This window comes from Carassius auratus, chromosome 9 (assembly GCF_003368295.1).
Source record: "Carassius auratus strain Wakin chromosome 9, ASM336829v1, whole genome shotgun sequence".
NCBI classification, from domain to species: domain Eukaryota; kingdom Metazoa; phylum Chordata; class Actinopteri; order Cypriniformes; family Cyprinidae; genus Carassius; species Carassius auratus.
In genome coordinates, this window is record NC_039251.1 from 2,690,001 (window position 1) to 2,707,933 (window position 17,933).

The 17,933-nt window shown below is 41.3% G+C and overlaps 1 protein-coding gene and 1 long non-coding RNA gene across 3 annotated transcripts in view; one reads left to right on the forward strand and one right to left on the reverse strand.

Moving 5' to 3' along the window:
* LOC113109173 (NACHT, LRR and PYD domains-containing protein 12-like) overlaps positions 1 to 17,933 on the forward strand; it is a 1,059,377-nt gene that overhangs the window by 290,112 nt on the left and 751,332 nt on the right. The window lies entirely within an intron of this gene.
* LOC113109267 (uncharacterized) lies at positions 10,844 to 17,910 on the reverse strand. The gene is made up of 2 exons (XR_003292922.1): positions 17,836 to 17,910; positions 10,844 to 11,095 (listed from the first exon to the last, which is right to left on the reverse strand). It is a non-coding gene; the product is annotated as an uncharacterized LOC113109267 (long non-coding RNA).

The window sequence follows — 17,933 nt, forward strand, 5'->3', positions numbered from 1 at the left end:
ATCCTGACTTTCATCTCCATCTTCGACCACAACAACATCAGAACAAGTCGTAATGTGATTTGTGAGGATCTGAAGTGGGTACAGTATTTTTTGCACATTGCTTTAGGCATATCTCGGACTGCTTCTGATGATGGTGGCAAGGGAGTGACATCGAGCTCATCTTGTACTGGAGCTATATAGATGACAGAATTCTCTCCTATTTTGGAGGTTTTGATAAGCCTGCCTGTGTACCCCCAGTCTGCAGGTGCCACAAATGTCTCACCATTAATTAAATGTAGCCTATTTGCCAGACTTGCGCTGCACATGTTGCATTAATGGTATTTTACTTTTTTGAAGTGATTTCAAATAATAGATCAAGACATTCAAAACCATCATTGTGAACAGTGCACATCTGAAGTGTCTCTGCTGAGGGAAATAATCAATCACTTATCGGCTTTAATACAACATGTTTAATACAAATGTTCTATATAATAATAATATAAGGATATATATAGCCTACGACAACGCTTACTAGACCACCACACAATGTAAGGTTAGTGCCACAGCTGCCCAAAACTAACTAAAAATAATTCATGTTTTTGTAATGTTAATACATCAGCTTGTGTAAACTGAGCTATTTAGTCACAGTTGGTCAAGTCAAAGTATAGACTGCATTCTATTGAACAAATTAGGGATTTAATGCTTTTTATTTGTGCGCATCAGTCGTCCGTGAGGGGCTGATGTGCTGTTTTGTTTGTTTTGGTATTATTAAAATGTAATTTGATTGTGCGCCGGTTCCCGCCTCCTTCTTCCCGATGAATATGGGGATTTCATATTATTACAGAAAGATACAGTAGATTGGACAAAAGTTTAATCAAAAGCAAGTCTTTAGGAGCAACTAGAAATCATTTGGAAGTCATCAGAGACTGTGGAAAAGTACTGCACATAAAACAATGAAAGCCAGCTTGGCATTTGGACTGCATACCAAATATTACATTTTCAGTTTGTTATTTGCCTAATAAATGACAGTATTATTGTCAAATAGTTTTAAACAAGTTTTGACAGATTCTAAAATATCTGTTTTCTCTGTGGCAGGTGGTCTAATAAATTTGTTGAGCACTATGTAGGGGTGTAACGGTACATTTAATTGGCCTGAACCATCACGGTATGGACGACACGGTTCAGTGCATAGTCAGATAATGAATAAAGTCTGTCATAGGCGATCCACACTCTAATTCAGAAGCCACAGCACATGATAATGCAACGCTGTTTACAACAGAACAAATAGCAGAAGAAAAATAACAGACAATCTTTGTTTACATGTAATCTTGCAGCCAGTGCTTCAACCATGGAAAAATATCAATAAAGGCATGATACTTGCAAAAAATTTAAGAAAATTTGAATTAAAACTAAACGTGTTGAGCTATATAACAATGATTAGTATTCTGACTATAAATGTATCAAAACCTGCCTTAAGTGCAATTTACATGTTTCTCTTTATAGTATTTATTTGAGTGTTGATTATTAAATCTAAAAATAAAAAAAGGCAACTGAGTTTAATAGTCTGGGTTCTGTTAAAGGGATAGTTCACCCAAAAATGAAAGTTCATACAGGTTTGGAACAACTTGAGGGCGAGTAAATGAAGAAGGAATTTTCATTTTTGGGTGAACGATCCCTTTAATATTATAGTAATGTGCAGGAGAGTGCTCTCTGTGTATACTTTACTGCACAGCTGACTGTAACTTCATGACTTCGATAACGAGGTTAATACTGAACAGTCATGTTAGTGTACCATTACACCCCTTATATATATATATGGATAAATAGATAGATCTTACATTTCCTATTAACACACTAAAGCAGACTTCTCTTATAAAACATCAAATGTGCATAACGCTTCAGCACAGTACTGTTCTCTTTGTGTGTATGCATGTATGTATGTGTGCGTAATTAATAACTAATTATTTAGACAGCTAGGCCAACCAATTACTGAAGGCAGTAAATATCACCTGCTGCCTTATAAAGAAGCAGACCACCAGTTACCTCACCAAGTTTTTGATACAATTCCATGAGTTTATCACATAACTGTTAAAAAAAAAAGAAAAACAGAAAAGAAACATAACTATTAAAGATAACAGGATTAATTAATCTAGATTCTATCGCTAATCTATATGACAATTCACAAAAATAAATAAGTGAACAGGTTCTTTTTGAGGGGAAGTGTAATGGCACATTACCTCCTGATGAGTCATACTCTCATCTAGAGTGCAGTTCTGGTCCCAGTCCTGCTGTGTATGGAGCAGTTGATCTGGACCACTAGGGCAGTGGTTCTCAAACTTTTTAGCCAACGACCCCTAAACAAACATCGACGAGAACTCGCGACCCAATACCACAGAATACACAAACAATAAACAGAAAAAAAAGTTGTTTTAAATCCACATCCACTTCCTATGGAAGCTTGTTTGCAGAATAACAAAATAAAAAAGGTAATTGCGATTTTATACCATTTATAACGTAATAACTCACACTGCAAGTTTGTATTTCACAATTATGAAAAACCAAGTCAGAATAGTAAGATTTAAACTCGCAATTTTTAGATTTAAAAAATTATCTTTTCAAATATTTTCTGACGTGGCGGAAACAAACTTTCATAATATTTACTGTATTTAGGTTTACCTTACAGTGGGATGGGTGCACTTGTTTTTCGGTGCACAAAAGTGTAATCTGTGGCCTGATGTTGGATACGGCTACTCGCAGATCATCCTCAACATCAAGACGTGATCTGTATTTTTTTTTCCTGTACGTAACAGCTGAAAAAGTCTGCTCACACAAATATGAATCTGTATAATTCCTTCTCTTTTCTGCGAAAAACGTCTATAGGTTTTTCAACACAAGCAGGGTTTCTCGTCTCCAAATGTCTCTGCGTTTTTCCAGGCTTCATACTTTCATGGGCAAGCACTTCTGAACAGATTACACACTGAGAATGGTCCAAATCGTTGACAGAAGAGCAAGTGAATCCATACTTTATGAATTCCTCTTGATATTTCCGATGTTTCCTACATTGGTCAGAACGGGTCTAGCTCTTGTGTTTTGTAGAGGTACACGGTTCAGATGATTCAGGCTGTCCACAATTTTCTCAACATTTCTAACCTTGCAAATTACAAATTTATCCATTCTTGCCGTTGCAGTTTCCACGTGCAGTTGCGTGCAGTATTGATAACTAGCGATCAGTCGGTGCAGGGTGACGTTATCTTAGAGTCACGACATTATATATATTTTTTTAAATCTCTAATCAGTTCTGTCTTTAGAAATCAAAAAAAAAATTTATTTGTAATCTTAATTTTTTAGTATTGAAAAATATTTTTTGTAGTCAGAAAATACAGAATTTTTTCAAACCAACTCGCGACCCCTTGAAATCATTCTGCGACCCCCCGAGGGGTCGCGACCCCCAGTTTGAGAAGCACTGCACTAGGGGACCGCTCACATTGGGCTGGCAGCAGATGGAACATGACCTGAAATGGTTTGGGTTTTATGGGCACAGGACATGGTCCAGTGAAACGTCGTTTTCCTCTACGATTTGAGAACAATCCAGGAAAGGACCTGTTTTAAAAGCTGTAACATGGAAGTCAGAACAGACCTACGATTTATAATAGGCGAGGATTGTTATATACAGTTTCTACTTACCTGGTCATTTCTGTTTGGACAGAAGATGGCCCCGGAGTTTGGCCTCTAACATGAGATGATCTGACAGACCAAACAACAACAAAAATCTACATTTTGATCACAATGTATGTGTTGCCATTTAATAATAAAAAAAGCAATACCTGTTTATACCCTGACTAGTAGAAGACCCATCAGCTCTCTCTTGTGTCAAAAGTGCCAAAAGGTGCCTTGCTGATCTCAGCACTTCATTGTCTCCCTTGTGAAAAACAAACATGGCATGGATGGAAGATGGAAAGTATCTTAAAAAATATTACGTCAACATAGATATAAAATTATTAATGTAGATACAGAACTGTCTTTCTGAAAACCATCGAAAACTGACCGCCAAAAATTGATTTTCAAAAAGGCTTTGACTTCATTTAATAAACACGACCACTGCAAGTTTCACAATCAAATACCAGAGTGGGTGTTTTTCATCACTGTATTTCAGAAGGAAAATGACTGCTTTTAGAAAATGTTCGATTTCATTTTTATTTCATTTAGCATGTAATGCTCGATACGGCAGTGTTTGTGAGCTCAGAGCAGCCGTTACCGGAGCTCTCTCTCTCCCGCGATTAAAGCGGGGCCTGCAGGCAGAATATGAATAGAGTGTAAGGCTGCTGGAAACACTGTGACATTAGTTCTATCATCTGCTTATGACTACGATGCTTTTGAGAAATTAAGCCCTTACCTGGACATAGCAGTGACAAGTCCTATTTAATTAAAAGACGGAGATTAACGAATCTACTGGTAGAAATGTAACTTAATTTAAAAGTGGCAGATTTATTTTATAATTGCGGTTGGGTTGTATTTAATGGTCCTATATAATATATAAAAATGGTGCTATTTAGTATGTTGTCATTAACCAAACATAGCATAACCAAACAATACACTCAATTTCAGCGTATTATAGTGGTTTTACTTGAAAAAATATATAAACACCACAGGCAAGAGAATTATGGATTTATATTGATCACAATATGTCACCTTTGTAGTAAAAAAAAAAAAAACACAGCTTGCGTACTCGGGGTAACAAGAGGAATCACTTAGACTCTTGAGTAAACAATGAATTGGGTCTTAATCTTAATTTTCCGCATATAAATACAGCATACTGACCTATAAAATCATAACTTGTACTCACCGCTCGGTCCATTTCGTCAAATGATGTTTTATGAAGGCCTCTCGTGACGGTTTCGTTGATGCTTGTTAAGACAAAGTAGCGCTTGCACCCCCTGCCGGTGAAGACGATTTACAGCAGATGAGATTGTGATCGGTAATCTACTGATTTTCCTGTTGTTCCCGGATGTGAAACGGTGAATTTACTGTCGAATTTGAACCACTGAATTTGTGGAAGCGAATTTGTAAAGCGAAATAAAATGGACTGAAACTTGCCTGTTGAATATTATAGGTTGTATTTTTAAACAGATCGAATATTTTGGAAGTGAAATCTGAAAGGTGAATATGAATTCTTGAATTTTTGATTATGAAAATCAGTTTGAAATGTTTTTAATTGAAATATTCATGTCTTAAATATAAAACCATGTTGAATTTCAGCCCATAATTATGCAAGACTTAAAAATTCAAAGCATTTAAATGCAGGTACGGCTATTGCAATGCATATTTTTTCAATTCTTGTAATTCAATAAGCTTTTTTAATTCAAATACATTTGACATTAATTTACTTCCATGTAAAATACACTTGGGTTGTCGATGTCAAAACACTATTTAAGCTGTGATTCAAATATGAAATAATGTTATGTCATGTGTTTACTCTTACACTGAATGTGTGCTGCTTCAGTCCAGATGAGGAGGCTATTGTACAGGTAAATTTAGTAACTGTTATAGGGTGTGAATGTTGTAGTCTAACATACAGCTGTGGTGTCTGTATAGAGTGTGAATGCTGTAAAGAAGATGTGTAGAGTTTTGGTTCGGCGTGTGGGTTTTGTAAGAGATAAAGGAATTTCAATGGGGTGTGAATTTTTTATAGGGTGTTAAATGTGTATATTTTGTTAAGGTGTGAATCATATTTAATATCATGCATCATGGTGTTACCGAGAGTCGGAAGAAAGTGGCAGAGTCCTATTTAGGATTACTCTGAATATGATGTGTGTCAGATAAGAGCAAGTGTCTTGCAGTGGAAGGTGGTAAAATATGAGGACAATTTATGAAAGGGAAAAATCCTACGACTTTGAAAGTCCATTTGAGAAGCGCGCACAAGGAGCTAACCTTGCTTACCTCGACAAGGAAAAGGAGAACACAGAGAACCCCTCAAACCAAAGTTCAAACACCTGGAGCTGCAAGAGTCACCAGCCTTATTGGGACCAGAGTATGGGAGCGGAGTGGAGTGGCAACAATTTCCCCTCCGCGCTCAGAGCATTTAATTATCACTCCGCTCCAGCTCCGCTCCGGGTTCACAATTTCCCGCTCCCACTCCACTCCGCGCTCAGTGATACCAGAAACACCGCTCTGCCTTCGCTCTGTGGCTAAAGTATTTCAGTATGTTTGAAATGTTATGTTCATAACATAGCCTATATTAAAATAAAATTTTTAATAAGTTTCAAAGTGGCTTAGGCTATTGTGTGCAAACTTTTTTTCCTACCACATGCCAAGCTAATAACATGGATGTCAGCATTAATATAATTACTGTATTCTGATGTGCAAATTTTGTTTGTGATGAAAATAACAGTACATTTTTATTTTATCTACAGATCAATGCATTTCTTACAGATTTCTGCTCATTCAAAATCAGATACAGATGAAGTAACACTGTAAGATTACATTTGTTTGAATGCATTATTGCGAAAGCGATTGCGTGTGAATGTGCTGTAACTGTTTGAATCATGCTTCGACCCGAAAATACGGGTTTTTTTACTTCATGTTATCTGGAATGTTTATGGTCTTTTTGAGCAGGATAAGAGATATATTTAAACCGTTTAGGTGTTTGTGTGTCTGCTGCACACCACTGACACAGATGACTGATCAAACACAAAACATAATCTTTTTCTTTATGAACATCATTATTCAGGAATTATTAAACATGAACCAATCAGTATCTGAAATTGATTTCAATATACAACGAATAACTCAATAGCCTCTGTTACTATATATTGCTCTGTACTGAAATGAAAAACTTAACATCTTGAAAGAAAGCTTCAAGTCCGTACTGTATGTCATCAGTTATTTCTCTGAAGAAATGATGTGTATATTTTTAATATGATTGAGCAACATCTATTTCAGACCCCCAAAGATTCACAAATATGTTTACTAGCATGTAAAATGTTGTATGACTTTTCAATACAAAAATAAAATGTGGTATTTAATTCTTCATCTAATCTTTGAAAAGATGGCTGGTGTTGCTTTCTTGTTGCAATGCAACTTTGAATTAAGTAAAGTTCCAGTTAGTCATTTTCACAAGCAGGTGCTACTCTCATGGATGCTTATATATAGGCATTATTTCTCTTCATATAAATATATAATTTTTAATAATTGGTATATGTTGTTTAAACATAAAACAAAAGTTGTTGAAAATATACAGACTGAGAAAAAGCTTGCAAAGCAATACAAAGATTGTGCAGTTTACCGCTTTCTAGAGGAACATATTACACTTGTCCTGACCAAGTTTGACATTCAGAAGTTTAAATTAATTAATTTAGAATGCATACAGTTTGTCTTGTTACTTGTTCAAAGAACAATATTTACAGCCATCTTTTACTATCTTATGTAAATCAGGATACATATTATTGAATTAAATTCGGATCTGTTAACACACTCATTTTTAAAACATACGGTATTCCATCTCAACTTCAAAGTGTGTGTCTTGTTACTGGTTCCTGGAAGAACACATTGATGGTGGTTTTAGCCACAGAACTGTAATAGAACACATACTATTGAAAATGAAACCAATACATCATTTAGTTTCTCAATAACACTATAGTTCTGCTGACACCTTGAGAACTTTTTAGAAAAGAATGGAACCGGATGCTCTATGCCGAAATTCTCTTGCACCCGCTCCTGTAGTTGAGGCATCAACTTCTAATGTAAACGGGGCATCACATTTAGGGGCTTTGAGTATCAGAGCACTACAGAGTAAGTCTTTTGCTGCATTAAACCATACTCACATCTGGGTGTCCAGATAAACCTCTTTGTAGTGCTTAGCAGATCAGTTAGTGGTGAGACAGTTGTAACGTTCCCCTTCTTTGGTCTAGGGGGTTTAAAGTAGGGCTGTGCAAAAAATCGAATGCCATTTTCATGCAGATCTCATCAGTAAAGACAATCCTGTAATTAGAAGTATATATTTAGCACGTGCATTCAGATCAGGGTTGCCAGGTTTTCACAACAAATCCTGCCCAGCTGCTTCTGGAAGCCAGAGGTAACAGATACAGAATAAACAATATGGGGCCGAGGATTGATCCCTGTGGGACTCCGCAGTTCAAAGGTACACTAGTGGAGGATGGATGACCAATATGGACACTAAAACATCTATTGTTCAGATAAGAGCGGAACCACTGCAAGACAACGCCCTGAAAACCCACGGATGTCTCCAGACGTCGCAACAGGACCTCATGGTCAACTAAGTCAAATGCAGAACTCAAATCTAATAAGACTAAGGCCATTGATTTCCCAGAGTCAGTTTCAGTGAAAATATGACTTGACACTCTTAAAAGAGCAGATTCAGTACTGTGTAGAGCTTTAAAACCAGATTGAAATGTTTCATGGAGAGAATTTGCGGATAAGTATGATTGTAGTTGAACCAGTACAACTCTCTCAAGGATCTTCGAAATAAAAGGTAGATTAGAAATAGGGCGATAGTTAGAAAGAGTGGAAGGATCGAGATAAGTTTTTTTAAGATATGGCGTCACCACAGCAACTTTCAGACTGTTAGGGAAGGAACCAGTTGACAGGCATTTGTTAATTAAAAGTAACAGGCCCGGTCCAACTGTGTCCATAATTTGCCTATGGAAAGAAGGTGGAATAACATCCTGTGGACAGATAGTGGGTTTTAAATGACCAACAATTTCATTACATGTGTCCAGATCAATCGACTCACACTCAGACCAGATGGAGGAACATAATGGAACATCATGTGTATACACTGAGTTAGACAATTGAGATCTTAAAATTGTGATCTTATCAACAAATACATTGCAAAATTGTCACAGAGAGCAGTTGAGGGCTCTAAGGTGGGATGCACAGGTGGATTTAAAACAGAGTTAATAGTAGCAAAGAGAACTCAAGGTTTATGGCAATTATTAGAAATAAGTTCAGAAAAATGTTTGCATTTTGCAGACTTTGCAGCTTTCTGAAACACCTTATAGGCATTTTGCATGATTTCATACGAAACCTGCAGACGGTCCTTTTTCCATTGGCGCTCCGCCTGTCTACATACCCGTCTAAGGGTACGTGTAGTGCCAGTGTGCCAGGGCACTGGTGCAGGCTTGTGATTTTTGTACCTCAAAAGTGCAATAGAATTCGTGATATCTGCGCAGGTGGAATTAAAAAGATTAAGATGTGCATCAGCATCCAGGTTATGCAGGGTAGAGACAGATTCCAGGCAGTTACGTACATCGTGATAGGCTGTGGATAAATCTTCACTAGAGCGTTGGGTAAGACAACGAGTTAAACGTGCCAGTAATGGATTTTTAAGTGTGCGTCCAATGAGAGGAACAGTAAAACGTACAGGCATGTGGTCAGAGAAAGACGTAGGATGTTAATTTCATCATGCATATCCCAGTTTAACTTCTCAAAAAGATATACCTCCCCTTTGGTTATATATATATATATATATATATATATATATATATATATATATATATATATATATATATAATATTATTATTGTTATTATTATTATTATTATTACTACTACTACTACTACTACTACTACTACTACTATAATTGCGCCTATTTTACATAATTACGTAATTGTGACACCTAATCCTGCATTTGTTTGTGAGGTATCTTGTCCTGTGTGTTCTGCCTTGTATTCAGAAGACTTTATTGAAGGAACAGTTTATTTTCACTGGTTAGATGAAGTCTGAGCACTGAAACAAGCAACTAGGATTATTTAATAAACTCTGCTCCTTTTTGTATAAAAGCTTTTATTTTATTTTATTTTATTTTGTATGCTAAAACGTGCATGTAACGTTTTCCCACTGATGACTAATGACGCTCGCTTACACACTACAGGCAAAGCTGTATATATATATATAAAACTTGAAGTTTGATATAATGTATTCTATTAGTATTGTAGCAGGGTGAAGTGTTACCGGTGTTGATTATTGGCTAGTGTCATGTGAAAACGTTGAGCCTATCAGCAGTCTGCTGTCACGATATAAAAAGAGGACGTTTTTGTCACTTGGGATGCGTTGTCACCCGTACCGCCCCTTTACGGAAGTTGGCACTTATGAATGGGAGAGTATCTGGAGTGCCGCCTCTGCGTTCTGCTGCTGTGTAGGCTGCCCCTGGCTTTGAGCTCGTCAATGAACAAACTACTGCATGTTATCGTTAGCGACTGTGCATAGTACCGTGTTATGAACATCTTCCGGTATGTATGAGGGCTATTTGTACGGTTTGCCTCTTTCTTTTTGTTGTTTTATTAGTAATTGTTCTGTTTCATGTTCGACAGATTGAGTGACAGGATCAAGGGTTTCACCTTTATATTGAGACAAGATGCGCGTCTATTGATGTAACGCACTGCTGCCTTGCCTGGGCTGATTCCGGTCGTCTTTTGTCGGAGTGAACTTTTTTTCCTTTTTTTTGGCGAGCCTGGACGATTCCTCGCCAAAGAGTGAAAGTAAAAGCGTGGCTGTTTCTCGTTTGCCCTGTGAGTGTGCGGGCGATCGTGGCCTCACTTAGTTTTTTTTGAACTGACTGTGTACTTTTTTGTTCTCTCTTTATTTTACTTTTTTTTTATTTCTGTCCTAAGGAAGGTGTATAGAGGAGGGGTTAGCCGCTGTTTAACGGGGTTCACGTTGAGTGTTGTGCTTATTGTGTGACCTTACTTCACCAGAGTGTGTGTGTGGGTATTAAGCGTGTTGTGTGTGTGTGTGAATTGAGGGTCACAGCAGGCCATCTCCCTCCCTTAAGCTTTCTTGTGTATTTGTATTATGTTGTATCCATTTTTTTTATTTTTTTTATTTATTGAAGTGTTGTAAAGTGTTTATTTTTTTCTTTTGTTGACATGTGAATATTTAGCCCTTGATGGTAATGTATTGATGATTTTAAATTTTGTATTGAATAAAGCTGCTTCATTTTTTTTTTGTACTCCCAGGCCTATGTCTCTCTGCTCACCCATTTTTCGGTAACGAACCTGTGCGCCCCCCTGTCTTGGGGCTGGCAGTTCCCGGTATATATACCGGGTGGCGTAGTTGAACGTTATATAATTGTTGTTGCTTTATACAGTTCCTTCCAGTACCTGACGCCACTGGCCACATTTGGCGTAGTCGGCAGGGTCTCCATATTTTGGGTGAGCTTGTATTTTGAGAAGTGAGTCTGGGAGTGCTTTTGAGGCAGTATATTTTTTTTGTTGGTATTGTATGGTTGAAAAATATACATGTACATTTCTCCCTCCCTCTTTTTCTTTTCTCTTTCTTTCCTAAAGGCAAGGCAGCGGTGTGTTATTTGTGTAAAATCTCCTCGGTGTTGTGGTGAGTAGTGATGGAAGGGGAGTTACAAGAATTAAGGGAATTGGTAGCACAGCTAAAGGCTGACAATGAGAAATTGCGCCAAGAACGTGTATGTGCTCCAATGTTGTCAAATAATGGTGTTTCTAGTGTTGCAGAGGCTCCCGCCACCGTGTCCCAACCCGTGAGTGCTGGTGCCACCTCAGCTGAGAGGTTTGTGTTTGTACCTCGTGATCGGCGATGTCCAAAATTTAACGGCCGGGCTGGCATCAGCATTGACGAATGGGTTGAGGAAGTTCAGGCGTGTATGCAGGTGCGCCATCTTTCTATTGCTGATCGAGCGTTTTGTATTTGACCATTTGGAGGGGGAAGCACGGGAGGAGATTAGGCATCGACCTAGTGTTGAACGAGGGGATTGCGATAAAATTATTTCCGCATTGAGGGAATTGTATGGCTGTTCTCAGTCATATGTGGCTCTGCAGGAGGCATTTTTTTCTCGTAAACAACGTGAGGGGGAGACCCTATTAGAGTTTTCTTTAGCTTTGATGGGCCTTTGGAAGTCTGTTGAAGAAAAGTCCCCTTATGCTATGCCAAATTCAGAAACCCTTGTGCGTGACCAATTTGTAGAACATGTGATAGATAGCGCCTTACGTCGTGAGTTGAAACAATTGGTACATCGCTTACCCTCCTCCAGTTTGTTAGAGGTCCGTAGTGAGGCTCTTAGGTGGGAGAGAGAGGGGTTGCCGGGGGGTGATCGCCGTCGAAGCCAGTCGGTTCCTTTGGTTCCCGTTATGCAGTATGGGGTACAGGGGGGATCATCGTTAGATGCCCGTGGTGCCTCAATGGTTGAGCTAAGTGAGTTAAGGGATCTGTTGAAATCACAGCAAGCCCAATTAAATCAGCTCTCTAAAAGTGTGACTCGGCTCCAGATGGTGGCTGAGTGTAGTCAAGCCCCTCGTGCACGTAGTCAATCTCCACACCCACGGAATCACTCTTCTCGTGGCAATACCATAATTTGTCGACGGTGTCAGCGACCTGGCCATTTTGCCAGGGAGTGTGACGGGGAACGTGTTCCTCCTCACCCTCCATCTTCTCGTATGGTCCCTCCTGTGGCTGGAGGTGGGCAGCCTTTTGCACAGCAGTTGTCGGAAAACTAGCACCCGCCGGGCTGCAGAGTCACAGCTCGGTTGGGGTAGATGGTGGCTCAAAGATTCTTCAGGGTTCTCGTTCAGTATCATCTTTAATGTCGTCATGTCCCCATTTGGTAGTTTGCATTGGTGGGGTTCAGGTGCCCTGCCTTATAGACACTGGCTCCATGGTTTCTACAATAACGGAGAGTTGTTTCTTACAAAATTTTGAACCGTGGGGTCAGGATCGTCTTCGGTCATGCCAGTGGTTGCAACTTCGTGCTGCCAACGGGTTGGACATCCCCTACATTGGTTATATGGAGTTGGATGTCGAACTCTGTGGCAGGTTAGTGCCAGGATGCGGGGTGCTGGTTGTCCGAGATCCTCCTGGGGGCTTGTGTTCCCAGGCACCGGGAGTTCTGGGAATGAATGTTCTCAGCCGATGTTACCAGGAGCTCTTTGGGCAGCATGGCTCTTCTCTTTTTGAATCTCCCTCATTGGTTAAGGTACCCAGTATTGTAACAGAGGCATTTCAATATTGTCATAAGGTATGCTCCCAGTCTTATTCTACTCGTGCGGGGTCAGTTAGGGTACGCGGTCGTAAGGTACAACGCATCCCAGGTGGCATGTTACAACTAGTTACAGCAACTTGTTCAGAGCAGTTCTTGCATGACACTGTGCTTTTTGAGCCCCCTGAATCTGGCCTGCCAGCTGGATTGTTGGCCTCACCATCGTTGGTGCAGGTAAATCGAGGTATTGTTTCGGTGCCAGTGGTGAATGTGGGAACCACTGACATTGTGCTTTACCCACGCACTCATTTAGGAACTTTAACTAGTGTTTATGTTGTCAGTTTACCATCAGGGGTTACGGAGGTTAAAACTATCTCTGCTACCGTTAACGTGCAGGTCTCTCATGAGTTGCCTACGGTTGAAGAGCAGATAAAGGCTACTGATTTGTCTGTGTTGTCACTGGAGGATCAAGAACGTGTTCAGGCTCTGCTCTGGCAGTACCAGTCGGTGTTTTCTGTACATGAGGGGGATTTGGGGTGTACTACCCTGTTGTCGCATGAGATCCCACTGATGGATGCTACCCCAGTTCGGCAGCGGTACCGTCGAATACCCCCATCGGAGTATGAGGTGGTAAAGGCCCATATCAATATGTTGTTGGAGGCTAAGGTGATACGCGAGAGTTGTAGCCCTTACGCATCCCCTATAGTTCTTGTCAAGAAAAAGGACGGTGGTCTGCGGATGTGCGTAGACTACCGTCAGTTGAATGCGAGAACTAGAAAGGATGCGTTTCCTCTTCCTCGTATTGAGGAGTCATTAGATTCACTGACAGGGGCCCGTTGGTTCTCCACCATGGATTTAGCTAGCGGATACAATCAGGTCCCTGTCAGTGAACAAGATCGGCCTAAGACTGCATTTTGTACGCCATTCGGCTTATTTGAATGGAATCGCATGCCTTTTGGCCTTTGCAACACACCTAGTACGTTTCAGCGTTTAATGCAGCGTTTATTCGGTGATCAACAGTGTCAGTCATTGTTACTGTATCTGGATGATATTGTAATTTTTTCATCTTCAGTCAAACAACATCTGGAACGACTGGAGCTTGTTTTGAGTAGGTTGCAGTGCGAAGGTCTTAAGGCAAAGTTAGAGAAATGCGCTTTCTTTCGTTCGGAAGTCACATATTTGGGTCATGTGATTTCAGCCGATGGTGTTTCCACCGACCCCAAGAAGATTGAGGCTGTGGCCCAGTGGCCACAACCTACTAGTGTGTCAGAGCTTCGCTCCTTCTTGGGCTTTGCGAGTTATTACCGCCGTTTTGTGGAGGGGTTTGCTAAATTGGCAGCCCCTCTACATCGGCTGGTTGCAGAGTTTGGTGGCACAAAGTCTCGGAAGAGAGCAGAGCCAGGTTTTGCAAGTGGCTGGACTACCCACTGTCAGAGAAGTTTTGAGAGTTTGAAGGGTAAGCTCATTTCTGCTCCGGTGCTCTGTTATGCAGATTTTTCCCTCCCTTTTATTTTGGAGGTGGACGCTAGCCTGGGTGGGTTAGGTGCAGTCCTTTCCCAGGAGCAGGGTGGCAAAGTAAGACCTGTGGCATATGCAAGCCGTGGCCTTAGACCCACAGAACGTAATATGTCAAACTATAGTTCAATGAAACTAGAGTTTCTGGCATTAAAGTGGGCCATGGCTGAGAAATTTAGAGAATATCTATTAGGCCATAAATGTGTGGTGTATACTGATAACAATCCTCTCAGCCATCTGACCTCAGCTAAATTGGGGGCTACAGAGCAGCGCTGGGCATCACAGCTTGCTTGTTTTGATTTTGAAGTTAAGTATCGGCCTGGGAGGTGTAATAAGAATGCAGACGCCTTGTCTCGTCAGAATCCACCCGTACTGGAAGTGGCAGGTAGCCTGTTCCCAGGTACAGGGGTTCCCGCTTCGGTACGTCAGGCTGTCGCTGTACCATTGGCTCCTGTTGCTTGTCAGGCCATGGTGACTGCCTTACCGGGTCATTCACTTGATCATATCGGGGGCTTACAAGAGGCTGACCCAGTAATCGGTGAGATTCTGGGGTTTTGGAGAAAGCAAGAGTTCCATGGGCCTCTTGAGCGGCGGCAGCTTTCACAGGCTGCTCTAATTCTTCTTCGGCAGTGGGACCGCCTGGTGGAAAAGCAGGGAGTGATTTATCGTCGAATTTTTCGTCCTGATGGTGGGGATGAGATTTTGCAAGTAGTTCTACCTTCTGTACTGCAGCGTGACGTGTTGCAAGGGTTGCATCAAGAACACGGGCACCAGGGCATTGAACGCACTACTGAGTTAGTGCGTCAGCGGTGTTATTGGCCTGGTATGACAGCCAAGGTGGCACGATGGGTTCAGGAGTGTGAACGATGTCAAGTGGCCAAAGACACTGAACCGGCTGCCCGTAGTTTTATGGGACATTTGCTAGCGTCCCGGCCAAATGAAATCTTGGCCATCGATTTCACGTTGCTTGAAGCCTCTCGTTCAGGCTTGGAGAATGTTCTTGTAATGACGGATGTGTTTACGAAGTTCACTCTTGCTGTCCCTACTAGGGATCAACGGGCCGAGACTGTAGCACAAGTGCTGGTGTGTGAATGGTTCTATAAGTTTGGGGTACCTGTACGAATTCATTCTGATCAGGGCCGAAACTTTGAGTCCCTTCTGATCCAGCAATTGTGTAAGCTTTATGGGGTTGAGAAGTCTCGCACTACACCATACCACCCAGCTGGTAATGGTCAGTGTGAGCGCTTCAATAGAACATTGCATAACTTATTGCGCACCTTACCAGTTTCAAGGAAAAGAGACTGGGTGTCATGCCTCCCTCAGGTGCTCTTTTCATATAATACCACTCCACACCAGGCCACAGGTGAGTCCCCACACTTCCTTATGTTTGGTCAGGAGCCGCGGCTCCCCATCGATTTCCTGTTGGGCAGAGTGTCTGAGCCAGTAGCGGGTGAGGTGCATGAGTGGATTATGGAGCACCAGACACGGTTACAAGTAGCCTTTGATGGGGCAAGAGATCGTTTAAAGGTAGCCGCTGATCGTCGGAAAACATCTTTTGATCTGCGGGTCCATGACGCACCACTTGAGCAAGGGCAGCTGGTTTATCTCCGGGAATGTGGAAGGCAGGGCCGACACAAGATTCAGGACTTGTGGAGCTCTGTGGTGTATAGGGTGATAGAAGCGCCTAGGGTAGGTGGCTCGGTTTATACTATTGCACCGGTGGATGACGGGGGTAAGATCAAGCGGGTTCACCGGTCATTGTTAAAAGTTCAGGTTCAAGGGAGCCCTGTTCAAATACCCCGTGTCGCTCATGTGGTTGAACCAGAACAGAGTTTACAGGATAGTTTGGATGAGGTGGACTTGTGGGTAGCCTTGCCAGAGTCATCTCAGGCAACTTGCGTTCCTGTCCCTTTTGAAGGGTCAGTTGTGTGTGAGGGAGCTGTGGCTATAAATGGGCCAGGTCCTCCTTGCGAGGTGGAAATAAGTCAAGGTTCATCACTAGACTTGTCAGTTCTGAGTCAGCCGCGAGAGGCTGAGGTTTTGCCTCGTAAGTCAAGGAGGCCAACAGCTGGCCAACATTCAAATGTTCATCATTTGCCCAGAGCAGTTGGAGAAGCTGCAGAATGCATTAGGGTGCCCTCTGGTGCAATGTCTAGTGCAGTTTTAGCTGTTTTTAGGCCATGGGATTGACTCCAGGTTTGGGATTTATCGTCGGGGCGACGATTTATAATGTGGGGGTGGAATGTAGCAGGGTGAAGTGTTACCGGTGTTGATTATTGGCTAGTGTCATGTGAAAACGTTGAGCCTATCAGCAGTCTGCTGTCACGATATAAAAAGAGGACGTTTTTGTCACTTGGGATGCGTTGTCACCCGTACCGCCCCTTTACGGAAGTTGGCACTTATGAATGGGAGAGTATCTGGAGTGCCGCCTCTGCGTTCTGCTGCTGTGTAGGCTGCCCCTGGCTTTGAGCTCGTCAATGAACAAACTACTGCATGTTATCGTTAGCGACTGTGCATAGTACCGTGTTATGAACATCTTCCGGTATGTATGAGGGCTATTTGTACGGTTTGCCTCTTTCTTTTTGTTGTTTTATTAGTAATTGTTCTGTTTCATGTTCGACAGATTGAGTGACAGGATCAAGGGTTTCACCTTTATATTATGAGACAAGATGCGCGTCTATTGATGTAACGCACTGCTGCCTTGCCTGGGCTGATTCCGGTCGTCTTTTGTTGGAGTGAACTTTTTTTCCTTTTTTTTGGCGAGCCTGGACGATTCCTCGCCAAAGAGTGAAAGTAAAAGCGTGGCTGTTTCTCGTTTGCCCTGTGAGTGTGCGGGCGATCGTGGCCTCACTTACTTTTTTGTTCTCTCTTTATTTTACTTTTTTTTTTATTTCTGTCCTAAGGAAGGTGTATAGAGGAGGGGTTAGCCGCTGTTTAACGGGGTTCACGTTGAGTGTTGTGCTTATTGTGTGACCTTACTTCACCAGAGTGTGTGTGTGGGTATTAAGCGTGTTGTGTGTGTGAATTGAGGGTCACAGCAGGCCATCTCCCTCCCTTAAGCTTTCTTGTGTATTTGTATTATGTTGTATCCATTTTTTTTTTTTTATTGAAGTGTTGTAAAGTGTTTATTTTTTTCTTTTGTTGACATGTGAATATTTAGCCCTTGATGGTAATGTATTGATGATTTTAAATTTTGTATTGAATAAAGCTGCTTCATTTTTTTTTTTGTACTCCCAGGCCTATGTCTCTCTGCTCACCCATTTTTCGGTAACGAACCTGTGCGCCCCCCTGTCTTGGGGCTGGCAGTTCCCGGTATATATACCGGGTGGCGTAGTTGAACGTTATATAATTGTTGTTGCTTTATACAGTTCCTTCCAGTACCTGACGCCACTGGCCACAGTATGTTAGACGTGAAAGCCTGTAAAACTGGATTACACATGCACCGGATGAGAGATCGCGCTCAGGAAGTGATGTCAGTT